The sequence below is a fragment of the Aplidium turbinatum genome, chromosome 13, assembly GCF_918807975.1.
Source record: "Aplidium turbinatum chromosome 13, kaAplTurb1.1, whole genome shotgun sequence".
Taxonomy (NCBI): domain Eukaryota; kingdom Metazoa; phylum Chordata; class Ascidiacea; order Aplousobranchia; family Polyclinidae; genus Aplidium; species Aplidium turbinatum.
Window position 1 is genome coordinate 8336963 of NC_137484.1, and position 22532 is coordinate 8359494.

A 22532-nucleotide genomic window follows, 5' to 3' on the forward strand; every position below is an offset into this window, starting at 1 on the left:
ATAAAATGAATAAAGATACAAAGTTTGGATGTTACAGTGATGATTGGTAACTAATATTGCCAATAAAATTTGGATTTTGATAACAGTTGTCAGCTTACACATTGTTGCATCTTCTTATAATTTTATCAATCTTAGTCTATGCCACGATGATTTTGAATGCAATTTGATCATCCAACTGGTTCTTAACAAAAAAACAATCATATTCCTAAATGTTGTTCAACAAGCCACTTGCATTTTCTCAGTTTTGTATTGAGGATTGAATAAAATTTAGAGTATTTGCTCCATCACTTACCTTGATTACAAATAAAATGAATAAAGATTCAAAGTTTGGATGTTACAGTGATGATTGGTAACTAATATTGCCAATACAATTTGGATTTTGATAACAGTCGTCACTTTACACATTGTTGCATCTTTTAAATTTATCAATCCCTGTCCATGCCACGATGATTTTGAATGCAATTTGATCATCCAACTGGTTCTTAACAAAAAAAACAATCATATTCCTAAATGTTGTACAACAAACCACTTGCATTTTCTCAGTTTTGTATCGACCGTTGAATAAAAGTTAGAGCATTAGCTCCATCACTTACTTTGATTACAAATAGAATGAATAAAGATACAAAGTTTGGATGTTACAGTGATGATTGGTAACTAATATTGCCAATAAAATTTGGATTTTGATAACAGTTGTCAGCTTACACATTGTTGCATCTTCTTATAAGTTTATCAATCCTTATTCATGCCACGATGATTTTGAATGCAGTTTGATCATCCAACTGGTTCTTAACAAAAAAACAATCATATTCCTAAATGTTGTTCAACAAGCCACTTGCATTTTCTCAGTTTTGTATTGAGGATTGAATAAAATTTAGAGTATTAGCTCCATCACTTACCTTGATTACAAATAGAATGAATAAAGATAGAATGTTTGGTTGTTATAGTGATGATAGGTAACTAATATTGCCACTACAATTTGGATTTTGATAACAGTCGTCAGTTTACACATTGTTGCATCTTCTAAATTTATCACTCCTTGTCCATGCCACGATTATTTTGAATGCAATTTGATCATCCAACTGGTTCTTAACAAAAAAACAATCATATTCCTAAAGGTTGTACGACAAACCACTTGCATATTCTCATTTTGTATCGACCAATGAATAAAAGTTAGAGCATTAACTCCATCACTTACCTTGATTACAAATAGAATGAATAAAGATGGAATGTTTTGTTGTTATAGTGATGATGGGTAACTAATATTGCCAATACAATTTGGATTTTGATAACTGTCGTCAGTTTACACATTGTTGAATCTTATAAATTTATCAATCCTTATCCATGCCACGAAGATTTTTAATGCAATTTGATCATCCAACTGGTTCTTAACAAAAAAAACAATCATATTCCTAAAAGTGGTTCGATAAACCACTTGCATATTGTCATTTTGTATCGACCATTGAATAAAAGTTAGATCATTAGCTCCATCACTTACTTTGATTACAAATAGAATGAATAAAGATAGAATGTTTGGTAGTTGTAGTGATGATGGGTGACTAAAATTGCCAATACAATTTGGATTTTGATAACAGTCGTCAGCTTACACATTGTTGCATCTTCTTATTAGGTTATCAATCTTTGTCCATGCCACAATGATTTTAAATGCAATTTGATCATCCAACTGGTTCTTTACCGAGACCAATCATATTCCTAAAAAGTTGTTCAATAAACCACTTGCATATTATCATTTTGCATCAACCATTGAATAAAAGTTAGAGCATTAGCTCCATCACTTACCTTGATTACAAATAAATTGAATAAAGATAGAATATTTGGTTGTTGTAGTGATGATGGGTGACTAATATTGCAAATACAATTTGGATTTTGATAACAGTCGTCAGCTTACACATTGTTGCATCTTCTTATTAGGTTATCAATCTTTGTCCATGCCACGATGATTTTAAATGCAATTTGATCATCCAACTGGTTCTTTACCGAGACCAATCATATTTCTAAAAAGTTGTTCAATAAACCACTTGCATATTATCATTTTGCATCAACCATTGAATAAAAGTTAGAGCTTTAGCTCCATCACTTACCTTGATTACAAATAGAATGAATAAAGATAGAATGTTTGGTAGTTGTAGTGATGATGGGTGACTAAAATTGCCAATACAATTTGGATTTTGATAACTGTCGTCACTTTTCACATTGTTGCATCTTTTAAATTTATCAATCCTTGTCCATGCCACGATGATTTTCAATGCAACTTGATCATCCAACTGGTTCTTAACAAAAAAACAATCTTATTCCTAAAGGTTGTACGACAAACCACTTGCATTTTCTCAGTTTTGTATCGAGCATTGCATAAAAGTTAGAGCATTAGCTCCATCACTTACCTTAATTACTAAATAGAATGAATAAAAATAGAATGTTTGGTTGTTACAGTGATGATAGGTAACTAATATTGCCAATACAATTTGTATTTTGATAACAGTTGTCAGTTTACACATAGTTGCATCTTCTTATAAGTTTATCAATCCTTGTCCATGCCACGATGATTTTGAATGCAATTTGATCATCCAACTGGTTTTTAACCAAGAAACAACCATATTCCTAAAAATTGTACATCAAACCACTTGCATTTTCTCATTTTTGTATCGACCGTTGAATAAAAGTTAGAGCATTAGCTCCATCACTTACCTTGATGACAAATAGAATGAATAAAGATAGAATGTTTGGTTGGTATAGTGATGATAGGTAACTAATATTGCCAATACAATTTGGATTTTGATAACAGTCGTCACATTACACATTGTTGCATCTTCTAAATTTATCAATCTTTATCCTACCTCGATGATTTTAAATGCAATTTGATCATCCAACTGGTTCTTAACAAAAAAACAATCATATTCCTAAAAGTGGTTCGATAAACCACTTGCATATTGTCGTTTTGTATCGACCGTTGAATAAAATTTCGAGCATTAGCTCCATCACTTACGTTGATTACAAAGAGAATGAATAAAGATAGAATGTTTGGTTGTTGTAGTGATTGTGGGTGACTAATATTGCCAATACAATTTGGATTTTGATAACAGTCGTCAGCTTACACATTATTGCATCTTCTTATTAGGTTATCAATTCCTGTCCATGCCACGATGATTTTAAATGCAATTTGATCATCCAACTGGTTCTTTACCAAGACCAATCATATTCCTAAAAAGTTGTTCAATAAACCACTTGCATATTGTCATTTTGCATCAACCATTGAATAAAAGTTAGAACCTTAGCTCTATCACTTACCTTGATTACAAATAGAATGAATAAAGATAGAATGTTTGGTTGTTATAGTGATGATAGGTAACTAATATTGCCAATACAATTTGGATTTTGATAACAGTCGTCACATTACACATTGTTGCATCTTCTTATCAGTTTATCAATCCTTGTCCATGCCACGATGATTTTAAAATGCAATTTGATCATCCAACTGGTTCTCAAAAAAAAAAATATCATACTCCTAAAAGTTATACATCAAACCACTTGCATTTTCTCATTTTGTATCGACCATTGAAAAAGGTTAGAGCATTAGCTCCATCACTTACTTTGATTACAAATAGAATGAATGAAAATAGAATGTTTGGTTGTTATAGTGATGATGGGTATTTAATATTGCCAATAAAATTTGGATTTTGATAACAGTTGTCAGTTTACACATAGTTGCATCTTCTTATAAGTTTATCAATCCTTGTCTATGCCACGATGATTTTAAATGCAATTTGATCATCCAACTGGTTCTTAACAAAAAAACAATCATATTCCTAAAACTTGTACATCAAACCACTAGCATATTGTCATTTTTGTATCGACCATTGAATAAAAGTTAGAGCATTAGCTCCTTCACTTACTTTGATTACAAATAGAATGAATAAAGATAGAATTTTTGGTTGTTATAGTGATGATGGGTAACTAATATTGCCAATACAATTTGGATTTTGATAACAGTCGTCAGTTTACACATTGTTGCATCTTCTAAATTTCTCAATCCTTGTCCATGCCACGATGATTTTCAATGCAATTTGATCATCCAACTGGTTCTTAACAAAGAAACAATCATATTCCTAAAGGTTGTACGACAAACCACTTGCATTTTCTCAGTTTTGTATCGACCATTGAAAAAAGTTAGAGCATTAGCTCCATAACTTACCTTAATTACTAAATAGAATGAATAAAGATAGAATGTTTGGTTGTTACAGTGATGATTGGTAACTAATATTGCCAATACAATTTGGATTTTGATAACAGTCGTCAGCTTACACATTGTTGCATCTTCTAAATTTATCAATCCTTGTCCATGCCACAATGATTTTAAACGCAATTTGATCATCCAACTGGGTCTTAACAAAAAAACAATCATATTCCTAAAAATTGTACATCAACCCACTTGCATTTTCTCAGTTTTGTATCGAGCATTGAATAAAAGTTAGAGCATTAGCTCCTTCACTCACCTTGATTACAATCAGAATGAATAAAGATAGAATGTTTGGTTGTTATAGTGATGATGGGTAACTAATATTGCCAATACAATTTGGATTTTGATAACAGTCGTCACTTTAAACATTGTTGCATCTTCTAAATTCATCAATATATGTCCATGCCACGATGATTTTGAATGCAATTTGATCATCCAACTGGTTCTTAACAAAAAAACAATCATATTCCTAAAGGTTGTACGACAAACCACTTGAAAATTCTCATTTTGTATCGACCAATGAATAAAAGTTAGAGCATTAGCTCCTTCACTCACCTTGATTACAACCAGAATGAATAAAGATAGAATGTTTGGTTGTTATAGTGATGATGGGTAACTAATATTGCCAATACAATTTGGATTTTGATAACAGTCGTCACTTTACACATTGTTGCATCTTTTAAATTCATCAATCCATGTCCATGCCACGATGATTTTGAATGCAATTTGATCATCCCACTGGTTCTTAACAAAAAAACAATCATATTCCTAAAGGTTGTACGATCGACCAATGAATAAAAGTTAGAGCATTAACTCCATCACTTACCTTGATTACAAATAGAATGAATAAAGATGGAATGTTTGGTTGTTATAGTGATGATGGGTAACTAATATTGCCAATACAATTTGGATTTTGATAACAGTCGTCAGTTTACACATTGTTGAATCTTATAATTTTATCAATCCTTATCCATGCCACGATGATTTTAAATGCAATTTGATCATCCAACTGGTTCTTAACAAAAAAACAATCATATTGCTAAAAGTGGTTCGATAAACCACTTGCATATTGTCATTTTGTATCGACCGTTGAATAAAAGTTAGAGCATTAGCTCCATCGCTTACCTTGATTACAAATAGAATGAATAAAGATAGAATGTTTGGTTGTTATAGTGATGATGGGTAACTAATATTGCCAATACAATTTGGATTTTGATAACAGTCGTCACATTACACATTGTTGCATCTTCTTATCAGTTTATCAATCCTTGTCCATGCCACGATGATTTTAAAATGCAATTTGATCATCCAACTGGTTCTCAAAAAAAAAAATATCATACTCCTAAAAGTTATACATCAAACCACTTGCATTTTCTCATTTTGTATCGACCATTGAAAAAGGTTAGGGCATTAGCTCCATCACTTACTTTGATTATAAATAGAATGAATGAAAATAGAATGTTTGGTAGTTATAGTGATGATGGGTATTTAATATTGCCAATAAAATTTGGATTTTGATAACAGTTGTCAGTTTACACATAGCTGCATCTTCTTATAAGTTTATCAATCCTTGTCTATGCCACGATGATTTTGAATGCAATTTGATCATCCAACTGGTTCTTAACAAAAAAACAATCATATTCCTAAAACTTGTACATCAAACCACTAGCATATTGTCATTTTTGTATCGACCATTGAATAAAAGTTAGATCATTAGCTCCATCACTTACCTTGATTACAAATAGAATGAATATAGATAGAATGTTTGGTTGTTATAGTGATGATGGGTAAGTAATATTGCCAATACAACTTGGATTTGGATAACAGTCTACAGCTTACACATTGTTGCATCTTCTTATTAGGTTATCAATCTTTTTCCACGCCACGATGATTTTAAATGCAATTTGATCATCCAACTGGTTCTTTACCGAGGCCAATCATATTCCAAAAAAGTTGTTCAATTAACCACTTGCATATTGTCATTTTGCATCAACCATTGAATAAATGTTAGAGCATTAGCTCTATCACTTACTTTGATTACAAATAGAATGAATAAAGATAGAATGTTTGGTTGTTATAGTGATGATAGGTAACTAATATTGCCAATACAATTTGGATTTTGATAACAGTCGTCAGTTTACACATTGTTGCATCTTCTAAATTTCTCAATCCTTGTCCATGCCACGATGATTTTCAATGCAATTTGATCATCCAACTGGTTCTTAACAAAGAAACAATCATATTCCTAAAGGTTGTACGACAAACCACTTGCATTTTCTCAGTTTTGTATCGACCATTGAAAAAAGTTAGAGCATTAGCTCCATCACTTACCTTAACACTTTGCTCCTCAAGGGGAGGCCAGATTTGGCCCCCCCCTCATATTTCCTTTGATTATTTGAAGCACAGTAACGCCATGCACTTGGTTTTTCTTGACTTTTCCTAAAATTGCCAGGCGGATCTGATGATATTAAATTTGATGCTAAAAGTTGTGTAGTTTTCTTGTAAATTCAAGATTTTGGTGAATTTTTGCTATTTCTAGCTCACTTCCAGCAAAGCGTGAAATGGATTACATTGCGATAACAAGCCATAAGCTCATAATTGCTTCGTGCATCGATATGCGCGAGCAGAGAGAAACATCCTCTTGTTTTCCTTTGTTTGGTTTGACCTCAATAATACAAAGCGCGTTATTTCTTATGCCATAAAAGAAAAGCCAGTGATCACAAAGCTGTTAATTAGAAACAATAATAGCAAACGTTTTTTGCGTTATTAGCTCTACAAAGAAGAATAGCAATCCACGATCAAAATAGTAGGCTATGTAGGCCACAAACTATTCAAACCAGTTGTTTCAAGCAGATAATATTCATTGACAAATAAAAAACGTTACAATAAGAAATCTTCTCTTGGGTAAATGCACGAAAACCTGGTTTCGAAATAAACGTTCTATGGAAATGCTCTCAGTGACAAAACTTGCAATTGAGGAAATGTATCACCGCAAATGCTTTTGGGAGAGGCCGAAGAAATGGCGTTTTTGCAAACAGTAGTTGTGAGATACACTCAAAATTATGAGATAGGCTCCATTTACACGTAGCAGCTAACTCGATGGCTACATGTCCCTTCCCTGCTTTATGTTGCCTACTTGTTGTTATGTCCTGCATTTTTGTTTCACAGCGCACTGTGTGTTGTTCCAAAGAGCGCAAAATAAAGATGATAATGCCTCATCTACATCACTAAATATTTTGTAATGTAGAAGAGGCATAAAGCTAGGCGTCACATCAGATAAACAACAAATCAGCTTTTTTCATCATTGATTCAACATCTGAATACGTTGCGCCAATGTATAAGAGGTCGGCTATTGTGAAGACCCGCCATTTATAAACGATCCGATTATACCAAAAGTGGGACAAACTAGTGGATCAAAGAATGAATAAACAATGCTGAGAAAACTAAATCTAGGTGACGAACAATACCGATGTCTTCATTTATCTTGGAAAAATGCTGCCTAAACTTGTCAACAAAAAATACCGTAAATAACGGCAAGGACCCGAAAGCAGAATTTTCTCGACTTTAGCATGAATGTGGTCAGACATCTACAGTAATAATTCCACACATACAATAACGGGCACTCAACGGCTGTAAGATACATAATAATCAACCTGGTTCTGGGCCGTTTGTGTAACAGCTTAGGGGAAGACACTACTTGAAATGATGCACCACACAAATTATTTTCAATGAAGACTGAGTCTAAAAACCGATGTGGATTGTGCTGCACAATGACTTCAAGTTTCGGACAGAAAAGGCACAAAAATATCACGATAAAAATAAAGACCTTGTGGGAAATTTTCGAGAATCATAACACGATGCAAATACCATAAACGCGTAGTTTGCATGCTGCTCTAAGCTGGCCGGCAACCACAAAGGTAGACAATACAGGCAGTTTATAATTCGAACAACGCAATAAACATTATAAATACGTAAACCGACAATTTTCTTTTACAAACGTTTTACGTCTAATGGTAAATTTTCCCCCAACAATTTTTTGTGAAGCGCTTGCAAACCACGGTTTTGTAAAATAATTCATCATTATTATTTTTTACTTCTCGGATATTGTAAAACGTCATCAGCAAAATCACAAAAAAAAATTTTATTACTTCAATGTAGTAGGCCTAAGAATTTTTTATAGAATTGTAGCCACGTTGTTTCAACAAAGAAGCCATTTTTTGGCAATACAAAGTTATAGAAAATAATTTGCAATCCTGCAAATGTTTGGAAAGAATCTAGGAAGTCTTCTCACAATCTGGCACAAAATAATTATGTTTATTGTATCTCTGCAATATTTTTTACGACAAACTTTGAAGCTTCGTTATAATCATTTTTATCTTTGAAGTCAAAAGTTAATTTTTTTTTGGCCAGAAACATAATCGCTGCCTTGCTGATGTTGTCGCCTTTACGCGTATTTTTTGTGTTTCAAACAATGACGACCCAGTCAGCAATCCAGTCCTTTTACATTGATTCAACATTTGTAAACGTTAAATTTATGTAGCTTTGCTGACTGTGGGTATTTCACATTTCCTTTGTTTACGCATGTTGATCAATTCGCTGTTGCATTGTTTCGACGCTGGCGAACTAAAAATGTATTTTCAAATTGATTGACACAATCTTCAATAAAAAGTTTAGCTTCGAACTTAGCTTTGTTGAGGTAAATGCTGTATTGTTTGTGGATGTAATTTATGAGTCATGTTTATAAACACTCGTAAGCGAAATGAGTTATGATGTAGCCTGCATGATATTTGTGATGCGACTTGACACAAATCCACAATTTCAAAAGCACCTAATTTGAACTTAGAAATTTCAGATAATTTCAACAACTTGTTCAATTGTCTTCTCTCTACTAAAAATATTCATACTACAAACTCAATTGTAGACCTAAAATACACAAACGAAGATGTAAACAGCTATTCAAGCAGGCTAAGCTGTTACTTATGAGAAGTTTGGTTCCATAAAACTACAAGCTGGCCATGAGTTTGGGAATGCATTAGTTTAGGACAAAAATGTAAGACAACAAACGCAGTTTTTTTTTTCAAATTCGTGTAACAATATTACTCTGATTGTAACTATTTTAGAATCAGTGAGTAGCTTACAATAAGATTTGCTCGCAAGTCGTAAGTAAATCTTTATCAATGCAATGATTCGGCACACCGCACACACACTTCGTGCGTTCGCTCGAGCTCTTTGTTATTCAGAACTTTGCATGAAATCGGATTAGCACGGTAATTAAATAGCGGCAAGATAAATCAAAATTGTCGTTTTTGGGTACCTTTGCAAAAATTGAAATATCAAGTTTAACATTTAAAATTTTAAAATAATGATTTTTCAAACTTATAGACAAATGATTTTTTTTCACACCAGTGCAACTTCTGTTGAAATAGCACCAGCGGATAACACGTAACAGCTGATTGAATTTGATCCAAAAACGGCCCCCCCTTGAGCAGTTAACTTCCAAAAAAACGTTGAAAAGCAAAGGGTTAATTACTAAATAGAATGAATAAAGATAGAATGTTTGGTTGTTACAGTGATGATTGGTAACTAATATTGCCAATACAATTTGGATTTTGATAACAGTCGTCAGCTTACACATTGTTGCATCTTCTAAATTTATCAATCCTTGTCCATGCCACGATGATTTTAAACGCAATTTGATCATCCAACTGGGTCTTAACAAAAAAACAATCATATTCCTAAAAATTGTACATCAACCCACTTGCATTTTCTCAGTTTTGTATCGAGCATTGAATAAAAGTTAGAGCATTAGCTCCATCACTCACCTTGATTACAACCGGAATGAATAAAGATAGAATGTTTGGTTGTTATAGTGATGATGGGTAACTAATATTGCCAATACAATTTGGATTTTGATAACAGTCGTCACTTTAAACATTGTTGCATCTTCTAAATTCATCAATATATGTCCATGCCACGATGATTTTGAATGCAATTTGATCATCCAACTGGTTCTTAACAAAAAAACAATCATATTCCTAAAGGTTGTACGACAAACCACTTGCAAATTCTCATTTTGTATCGACCAATGAATAAAAGTTAGAGCATTAGCTCCTTCACTCACCTTGATTACAACCAGAATGAATAAAGATAGAATGTTTGGTTGTTATAGTGATGATGGGCAACTAATATTGCCAATACAATTTGGATTTTGATAACAGTCGTCACTTTACACATTGTTGCATCTTCTAAATTCATCAATCCATGTCCATGCCACGATGATTTTGAATGCAATTTGATCATCCCACTGGTTCTTAACAAAAAACAGTCATATTCCTAAAGGTTGTACGATCGACCAATGAATAAAAGTTAGAGCATTAACTCCATCACTTACCTTGATTACAAATAGAATAAATAAAGATGGAATGTTTGGTTGTTATAGTGATGATGGGTAACTAATGTTGCCAATACAATTTGGATTTTGATAACAGTCGTCAGTTTACACATTGTTGAATCTTATAATTTTATCAATCCTTATCCATGCCACGATGATTTTGAATGCAATTTGATCATCCAACTGGTTCTTAACAAAAAAACCATCATATTGCTAAAAGTGGTTCGATAAACCACTTGCATATGGTCATTTTGTATCGACCGTTGAATAAAAGTTAGATCATTAGCTCCATCGCTTACCTTGATTACAAATAGAATGAATAAAGATAAAATGTTTGGTTGTTATAGTGATGATGGGTAACTAATATTGCCAATACAATTTGGATTTTGATAACAGTCGTCAGCTTACACATTGTTGCATCTTCTTATTATTTTATTTATCCTTGTCCATGCCACAATGATTTTGAAAACCCAACTGGTTCTTAACAATAAAACAATCATATTCCTAAAGGTTGTACAACAAACCATTTGCATTTTCTCAGTTTTGTATCGACCATTGAATAAAAGTTAGAGCATTAGCTCCATCACTTACCTTGATTACAAATAGAATGAATAAAGATAGAATGTTTGGTTGTTATAGTGATGAGGGGTAACTAATATTGCCAATACATTGTGGATTTTGATATCAGTTGTCAGCTTACACATTGTTGCATCTTCTAAATTTATCAATCCTTGTCCATGTTACGATGATTTTGAATGCAATTTGATCATTCAACTTGTTCGTAACAAAGAAACAAAAGTATTCCTTAAAGTTGTTCAATAAACCACTTTCAAATTGTCAATTTGTATCAACCATTGAATAAAAGTTAGAGCATTAGCTCCATCACTTACCTTGACCACAAATACAATGAATAAAGATAGAATGTTTGGTTGTTGTAGTGATGATGGGTAACTAATACTGCCAATACAATTTGGACTTTGATAACAGTTGTCCCCTCACACATAGTAGCATCTTCTAAATTTATCAATCCTTGTCCATGCCACGATGATTTTAAATGCAATTCGATCATCCAACTGTTTCTTATCAAAAAAACAATCATTTTCATAAATGTTGTAAAACAAACCACTTGCATTTTTTCATTTTTGTATCGACCATTGAATCCCATGGAATAAAAGTTAGAGCATTAGCTCCATCACTTACCTTGATTACAAATAGAATGAATGAAGATAGAATGATTGGTTGTTATAGTGATGATGGGTAACTAATATTGCCAATACCATTTGGATTTTGATAACAGTCGTCAGCTTACACATTGTTGCATCTTCTTATTAGTTTATCAATCCTTGTCCATGCCACGATGATTTTAAATGCAATTTGATCGTCTAAGTAGTTCTTAACAAAACAACAATCATATTCCTAAAAAATTTACCTCAAACCACTTGCATTTTCTCAGTTTTGTATTGAGGATTGAATAAAACTTAGAGTATTAGCTCCATCACTTACCTTGATTACAAACGGAATGAATAAAGATAGAATGTTTGGTTGTTATAGTGATGATGGGTAACTAATATTGCCAATACAATTTGGATTTTGATAACAGTTGTCAGCTTACACATTGTTGCATCTTTTAAATTTATCAATCCTTGTCCATGCCACGACGATTTTGAATGCAATTTGATCATCCAACTGGTTCTTAACAAAAAAACAATCATATTCCTAAAGGTTGTACAACAAACCACTTGCATTTTCTCAGTTTTGTATTGAGGATTGAATATAATTTAGAGCATTAGCTCCATCACTTACCTTGATTACAAATGGAATGAATAAAGATAGAATGTTTGGTTGTTGCAGTGATGATAGGTAACTAATATTGCCAATACAATTTGGATTTTGATAACAGTTGTCAGCTTACACATTGTTGCATCTTCTAAATTTATCAATACTTGTCTATGCCACGATGATTTTGAACGCAATTTTGATCATCCAACTGGGTCTTAACAAAAAAACAATCATATTCCTAAAAATTGTACATCAACCCACTTGCATTTTCTCAGTTTTGTATCGACCATTGAATAAAAGTTAGAGCATTAGCTCCTTCACTCACCTTAATTACAACCAGAATTAATAAAGATAGAATGTTTGGTTGTTATAGTGATGATAGGTAACTAATATTGCCAATACAATTTGGATTTTGATAACAGTCGTTACTTTACACATTGTTGCAGCTTCTAAATTCATCAATCCATGTCCATGCCACGATGATTTTGAATGCAATTTGATCATCCAACTGGTTCTTAACAAAAAAACAATCATATTCCTAAAAGTGGTTCGATAAACCACTTGCTTATTGTCATTTTGTATCGACCGTTGAATAAAAGTTAGATCATTAGCTCCATCACTTACCTTGATTACAAATAGAATGAATATAGATAGAATGTTTGGTTGTTATAGTGATGATGGGTAACTAATATAGCCAATACAACTTGGATTTGGATAGCAGTCTACAGCTTACACATTGTTGCATCTTCTTATTAGGTTATCAATCTTTGTCCACGCCACGATGATTTTAAATGCAATTTGATCATCCAACTGGTTCTTTACCGAGGCCAATCATATTCCAAAAAAGTTGTTCAATGAACCACTTGCATATTGTCATTTTGCATCAACCATTGAATAAATGTTAGAGCATTAGCTCTATCACTTACTTTGATTACAAATAGAATGAATAAAGATAGAATGTTTGGTTGTTATAGTGATGATAGGTAACTAATGTTGCCAATACAATTTGGATTTTGATAACAGTCGTCAGCTTACACATTGTTGCATCTTCTTATTAGTTTATCAATCCTTGTTCATGCCACGATGATTTTAAATGCAATTTGATCATCCAACTGGTTCTCAACAAAAAAAAACTATCATACTCCTAAAAGTTATACATCAAACCACTTGCATTTTCTCGTTTTGTATCGACCATTGAAAAAAGTTAGAGCATTACCTCCATCACTTACCTTGATTACAAAGAGAATGAATGAAAACAGAATGTTTGGTTGTTATAGTGATGATGGGTAACTAATATTGCCAATACAATTTGGATTTTGATAACAGTCGTCAGCTTACACATTGTTGCATCTTCTTATTAGGTTATCAATCTTTGTCCATGCCACAATGATTTTAAATGCAATTTGATCATCCAACTGGTTCTTTACCGAGACCAATCATATTCCTAAAAAGTTGTTCAATAAACCACTTGCATATTATCATTTTGCATCAACCATTGAATAAAAGTTAGAGCATTAGCTCCATCACTTACCTTGATGACAAACAGAATGAATAAAGATAGAATATTTGGTTGTTGTGTTGATGATGGGTGACTAATATTGCAATTACAATTTGGATTTTGATAACAGTCGTCAGCTTACACATTGTTGCATCTTCTTATTAGATTATCAATCCTTGTTAATGCCACGATGATTTTAAATGCAATTTGATCATCCAACTGGTTCCCAACAAAAAAAAGCTATCATACTCCTAAAAGTTATACATCAAACCACTTGCCTTTTCTCAGTTTTGTATCGACCATTGAAAAAAGTTAGAGCATTAGCTCCATCACTTACCTTGATTACAAAGAGAATGAATGAAAACAGAATGTTTGGTTGTTATAGTGATGATGGGTAACTAATAATAATAATAATTTATTTGCATCAGACAAAGCTGTCCATATCCAAAACAAAACAACAAAATAATACACAAACTGCAAATGCACAAATAACGAACAACAACAACGAAATAACATCTAAAAATAACAAAATAATGCACAAACTGCAAATGCACAAAATCTCAATAAATAGGCTATCTACTGTTACAAGTTTACAGACAATGGTACGGTAGCGTTACAAGTTAGAAGAACTGAAAGTATTGAGAACGATAAAAACAATCAGATGACATGGCAGCCATCAAAACTAGTTAATAGCATACATAGAATTATTATAATGAAGACGGTAATTTGATATATGATGGCAATCAGACCTCATCAGGGAGGCAACAATAGAGTTAGACGATACTTCGCATCTTCCAACAAAAGAAAAAACATATTTACGAAGTAATGCATCAAATGTTATGATGTTACACAAGACTTGATGTTCACGTACGCTATACGTACTATTATAGCGTACGCTTCACGTACGCTATAATATTGCCAATACAATTTGGATTTTGATAACAGTCGTCAGCTTACACATTGTTGCATCTTCTTATTAGGTTATCAATCTTTGTCCATGCCACAATGATTTTAAATGCAATTTGATCATCCAACTGGTTCTTTACCGAAACCAATCATATTCCTAAAAAGTTGTTCAATAAACCACTTGCATATTATCATTTTGCATCAACCATTGAATAAAAGTTAGAGCATTAGCTCCTTCACTCACCTTGATTACAAATAGAATGAACAAAGATAGAATGTTTGGTAGTTGTAGTGATGATGGGTTACTAAAATTGCCAATACAATTTGGATTTTGATAACAGTCGTCACTTTACACATTGTTGCATCTTCTAAATTTATCAATCCTTGTCCATGCCACGATGATTTTCAATGCAACTTGATCATCCAACTGGTTCTTAACAAAAAAACAATCTTATTCCTAAAGGTTGTACGACAAACCACTTGCATTTTCTCAGTTTTGTATCGAGCATTGCATAAAAGTCAGAGCATTAGCTCCATCACTTACCTTAATTACTAAATAGAATGAATAAAGATAGAATGTTTGGTTGTTACAGTGATGATAGGTAACTAATATTGCCAATACAATTTGGATTTTGATAACAGTTGTCAGTTTACACATAGTTGCATCTTCTTATAAGTTTATCAATCCTTGTCCATGCCACGATGATTTTAAATGCAATTTGATCATCCAACTGGTTCTTAACCAAGAAACAACCATATTCCTAAAAATTGTACATCAAACCACTTGCATTTTCTCATTTTTGTATCGACCATTGAATAAAAGTTAGAGCATTAGCTCCATCACTTACCTTAATTACAAATAGAATGAATAAAGATAGAATGTTTGGTTGTTATAGTGATGATAGGTAACTAATATTGCCAATACAATTTGGATTTTGATAACAGTCGTCACTTTACACATTGTTGAATCTTATAAATTTATCAATCCTTATCCATGCCACGATGATTTTAAATGCAATTTGATCATCCAACTGGTTCTTAACATAAAAACAATCATATTCCTAAAAGTGGTTCGATAAACCACTTGCATATTGTCATTTTGTATCGACCGTTGAATAAAAGTTAGAGCATTAGCTCCATCACTTACCTTGATTACAAATAGAATGAATAAAGATAGAATGTTTGGTTGTTATAGTGATGATAGGTAACTAATATTGCCAATACAATTTGGACTTTGATAACAGTCGTCAGCTTACACATTGTTGCATCTTCTAAATTTATCAATCTTTGTCCATGCCACGATGATTTTGAATGCAATTTGATCATCCAACTGGTTCTTAACAAAAAAACAATCATATTCCTAAAAATTGTACATCAAACCACTTGCATTTTCTCAGTTTTGTATTGAGGATTGAATAAAATTTAGAGTATTAGCTCTATCACTTACCTTGATTACAAATGAAATGAATAAAGATAGAATGTTTGGTTGTTACAGTGATGATTGGTAACTAATATTGCCAATAGAATTTGGATTTTGGTAACAGTTGTCAGCTTACACATTGTTGCATCTTCTAAATTTGTCAATCTTAGTCTATGCCACGATGATTTTGAATGCAACTTGATCCTCCAACTAGTGCTTAACAAAAAAACAATCATATTCCTAAAAATTGTACATCAAACCACTTGCATTTTCTCATTTTTGTATCGACCATTGAATAAAAGTTAGAGCATTAGCTCCATCACTTACCTTGATTACAAATAGAATGAATAAAGATAGAATGTTTGGTTGCTATAGTGATGATGGGTAACTAATATTGCCAATACAACTTGGATTTGGATAACAGTCTACAGCTTACACATTGTTGCATCTTCTTATTAGGTTATCAATCTTTGTCCACGCCACGATGATTTTAAATGCAATTTGATCATCCAACTGGTTCTTTACCGAGGCCAATCATATTCCAAAAAAGTTGTTCAATGAACCACTTGCATATTGTCATTTTGCATCAACCATTGAATAAATGTTAGAGCATTAGCTCTATCACTTACTTTAATTACAAATAGAATGAATAAAGATAGATTGTTTGGTTGTTATAGTGATGATAGGTAACTAATATTGCCAATACAATTTGAATTTTGATAACAGTCGTCAGCTTACACATTGTTGCATCTTCTTATTAGTTTATCAATCCTTGTTCATGCCACGATGATTTTAAATGCAATTTGATCATCCAACTGGTTCTCAACAAAAAAAAACTATCATACTCCTAAAAGTTATACATCAAACCACTTGCATTTTCTCATTTTGTATCGACCATTGAAAAAAGTTAAAGCATTACCTCCATCACTTACCTTGATTACAAAGAGAATGAATGAAAACAGAATGTTTGGTTGTTATAGTGATGATGGGTAACTAATATTGCCAATACAATTTGGATTTTGATAACAGTCGTCAGCTTACACATTGTTGCATCTTCTTATTATAGGTTTATCAATCCTAGTCTATGCCACGATGATTTTGAATGCAATTTGATCATCCAACTGGTTCTTAACAAAAAAACAATCATATTCCTAAATGTTGTTCAACAAGCCACTTGCATTTTCTCAGTTTTGTATTGAGGATTGAATAAAATTTAGAGTATTAGCTCCATCACTTACCTTGATTACAAATAGAATGAATAAAGATAGAATGTTTGGTTGTTATAGTGATGATAGGTAACTAATATTGCCAATACAATTTGGATTTTGATAACAGTCGTCAGTTTACACATTGTTGCATCTTCTAAATTTATCATTCCTTGTCCATGCCACGATTATTTTGAATGCAATTTGATCATCCAACTGGTTCTTAACAAAAAAACAATCATATTCCTAAAGGTTGTACAACACACCACTTGCATTTTCTCAGTTTTGCATTGAGGATTGAATATAATTTAGAGCATTAGCTCCATCACTTACCTTGATTACAAATGGAATGAATAAAAATAGAATGTTTGGTTGTTGCAGTGATGATAGGTAACTAATATTGCCAATACAATTTGGATTTTGATAACAGTTGTCAGCTTACACATTGTTGCATCTTCTAGATTTATCAATCCTTGTCTATGCCTCGATGATTTTAAATGCAATTTGATCATCCAACTGGGTCTTAACAAAAAAAAAATCATATTCCTAAAAATTGTACATCAACCCACTTGCATTTTCTCATTTTTGTTTCGAGCATTGAATAAAAGTTAGAGCATTAGCTCCTTCACTCACCTTGATTACAACCAGAATGAATAAAGAGAGAATGTTTGGTTGTTATAGTGATGATAGGTAACTAATATTGCCAATACAATTTGGATTTTGATAACTGTCGTCACTTTACACATTGTTGCATCTTCTAAATTCATCAATCCATGTCCATGCCACGATGATTTTGAATGCAATTTGATCATCCACTGGTTCTTAACATAAAAACAATCATATTCCTAAAAGTGGTTCGATAAACCACTTGCATATTGTCATTTTGTATCGACCATTGAATAAAAGTTAGATCATTAGATCCATCACTTACCTTGATTACAAATAGAATGAATAAAGATAGAATGTTTGGTTGTTATAGTGATGATGGGTAACTAATATTGCCAATACAACTTGGATTTGGATAACAGTCTACAGCTTACACATTGTTGCATCTTCTTATTAGGTTATCAATCTTTGTCCACGCCACGATGACTTTAAATGCAATTTGATCATCCAACTGATTTTTTACCGAGACCAATCATATTCTAAAAAAGTTGTTCAATGAACCACTTGCATATTGTCATTTTGCATCAACCATTGAATAAATGTTAGAGCATTAGCTCCATCACTTACCTTGATTACAAATAGAATGAATAAAGATAGAATGTTTGGTAGTTGTAGTGATGATGGGTGACTAAAATTGCCAATACAATTTGAATTATGATAACAGTCGTCACTTTACACATTGTTGCATCTTCTAAATTTATCAATCCTTGTCCATGCCACGATGATTTTCAATGCAACTTGATCATCCAACTGGTTCTTAACAAAAAAACAATCTTATTCCTAAAGGTTGTACGACAAACCACTTGCATTTTCTCAGTTTTGTATCGAGCATTGCATAAAAGTTAGAGCATTAGCTCCATCACTTACCTTAATTACTAAATAGAATGAATAAAGATAGAATGTTTGGTTGTTACAGTGATGATAGGTAACTAATATTGCCAATACAATTTGGATTTTGATAACAGTTGTCAGTTTACACATAGTTGCATCCACTTATAAGTTTATCAATCCTTGTCCATGCCACGATGATTTTAAATGCAATTTGATCATCCAACTGGTTCTTAACCAAGAAACAACCATATTCCTAAAAATTGTACATCAAACCACTTGCATTTTCTCATTTTTGTATCGACCATTGAATAAAAGTTAGAGCATTAGCTCCATCACTTACCTTAATTACAAATAGAATGAATAAAGATAGAATGTTTGGTTGTTATAGTGATGATAGGTAACTAATATTGCCAATACAATTTGGATTTTGATAACAGTCGTCACTTTACACATTGTTGAATCTTATAAATTTATCAATCCTTATCCATGCCACGATGATTTTAAATGCAGTTTGATCATCCAACTGGTTCTTAACATAAAAACAATCATATTCCTAAAAGTGGTTCGATAAACCACTTGCATATTGTCATTTTGTATCGACCGTTGAATAAAAGTTAGAGCATTAGCTCCATCACTTACCTTGATTACAAATAGAATGAATAAAGATAGAATGTTTGGTTGTTATAGTGATGATAGGTAACTAATATTGCCAATACAATTTGGATTTTGATAACAGTCGTCAGCTTACACATTGTTGCATCTTCTAAATTTATCAATCTTTGTCCATGCCACGATGATTTTGAATGCAATTTGATCATCCAACTGGTTCTTAACAAAAAAACAATCATATTCCTAAAGGTTGTACAACAAACCACTTGCATTTTCTCAGTTTTGTATCGACCATTGAATAAAAGTTAGAGCATTAGCTCCATCACTTACCTTGATTACAAATAGAATGAATAAAGATAGAATTTTTGGTTGTTATAGTGATGATGGGTAACTAATATTGCCAATACAATTTGGATTTTGATAACAGTCGTCACTTTACACATTGTTGCATCTTTTAAATTTATCAATCCCTGTCCATGCCACGATGATTTTGAATGCAATTTGATCATCCAACTGGTTCTTAACAAAAAAAACAATCATATTCCTAAATGTTGTACAACAAACCACTTGCATTTTCTCAGTTTTGTGTCGAGCATTGAATAAAAGTTAGAGCATTAGCTCCATCACTTACCTTAATTACAAATAGAATGAATAAAGATAGAATGTTTGGTTGTTATAGTGATGATAGGTAACTAATATTGCCAATACAATTTGGATTTTGATAACAGTCGTCACTTTACACATTGTTGAATCTTATAAATTTATCAATCCTTATTCATGCCACGATGATTTTAAATGCAATTTGATCATTCAACTGGTTCTTTACCGAGACCAATCATATTCCTAAAAAGTTGTTCAATAAACCACTTGCATATTATCATTTTGCATCAACCATTGAATAAATGTTTGAGCATTAGCTCCATCACTTACCTTGATTACAAATAGAATGAATAAAGATACAAAGTTTGGATGTTACAGTGATGATTGGTAACTAATATTGCCAATAAAATTTGGATTTTGATAACAGTTGTCAGCTTACACATTGTTGCATCTTCTTATAAGTTTATCAATCCTAGTCTATGCCACGATGATTTTGAATGCAATTTGATCATCCAACTGGTTCTTAACAAAAAAACAATCATATTCCTAAATGTTGTTCAACAAGCCACTTGCATTTTCTCAGTTTTGTATTGAGGATTGAATAAAATTTAGAGTATTAGCTCCATCACTTACCTTGATTACAAATAGAATGAATAAAGATAGAATGTTTGGTTGTTATAGTGATGATAGGTAACTAATATTGCCAATACAATTTGGATTTTGATAACAGTCGTCAGTTTACACATTGTTGCATCTTCTAAATTTATCACTCCTTGTCCATGCCACGATTATTTTGAATGCATTTTGATCATCCAACTGGTTCTTAACAAAAAAACAATCATATTCCTAAAGGTTGTACAACACACCACTTGCATTTTCTCAGTTTTGCATTGAGGATTGAATATAATTTAGAGCATTAGCTCCATCACTTACCTTGATTACAAATGGAATGAATAAAGATAGAATGTTTGGTTGTTGCAGTGATGATAGGTAACTAATATTGCCAATACAATTTGGATTTTGATAACAGTTGTCAGCTTACACATTGTTGCATCTTCTAGATTTATCAATCCCTGTCTATGCCTCGATGATTTTAAATGCAATTTGATCATCCAACTGGGTCTTAACAAAAAAACAATCATATTCCTAAAAATTGTACATCAACCCACTTGCATTTTCTCATTTTTGTTTCGAGCATTGAATAAAAGTTAGAGCATTAGCTCCTTCACTCACCTTGATTACAACCAGAATGAATAAAGAGAGAATGTTTGGTTGTTATAGTGATGATAGGTAAATAATATTGCCAATACAATTTGGATTTTGATAACTGTCGTCACTTTACACATTGTTGCATCTTCTAAATTCATCAATCCATGTCCATGCCACGATGATTTTGAATGCAATTTGATCATCCACTGGTTCCTAACAAAAAAAACAATCATATTCCTAAAAGTGGTTCGATAAACCACTTGCATATTGTCATTTTGTATCGACCATTGAATAAAAGTTAGATCATTAGATCCATCACTTACCTTGATTACAAATAGAATGAATAAAGATAGAATGTTTGGTTGTTATAGTGATGATGGGTAACTAATATTGCCAATACAACTTGGATTTGCATAACAGTCTACAGCTTACACATTGTTGCATCTTCTTATTAGGTTATCAATCTTTGTCCACGCCACGATGACTTTAAATGCAATTTGATCATCCAACTGATTTTTTACCGAGACCAATCATATTCCAAAAAAGTTGTTCAATGAACCACTTGCATATTGTCATTTTGCATCAACCATTGAATAAATGTTAGAGCATTAGCTCTATCACTTACTTTGATTACAAATAGAATGAATAAAGATGGAATGTTTGGTTGTTATAGTGATGATAGGTAACTAATATTGCCAATACAATTTGGATTTAGATAACAGTCGTCAGTTTACACATTGTTGCATCTTCTTATTAGTTTATCAATCCTTGTTCATGCCACGATGATTTTAAATGCAATTTGATCATCCAACTGGTTCTCAACAAAAAAAAACTATCATACTCCTAAAAGTTATATATCAAACCACTTGCATTTTCTCATTTTGTATCGACCATTGAAAATAGTTAGAGCATTACCTCCATCACTTACCTTGATTACAAAGAGAATGAATGAAAACAGAATGTTTGGTTGTTATAGTGATGATGGGTAACTAATATTGCCAATACAATTTGGATTTTGATAACAGTCGTCAGCTTACACATTGTTGCATCTTCTTATTAGGTAATCAATCTTTGTCCATGCCACAATGATTTTAAATGCAATTTGATCATCCAACTGGTTCTTTACCGAGACCAATCATATTCCTAAAAAGTCGTTCAATAAACCA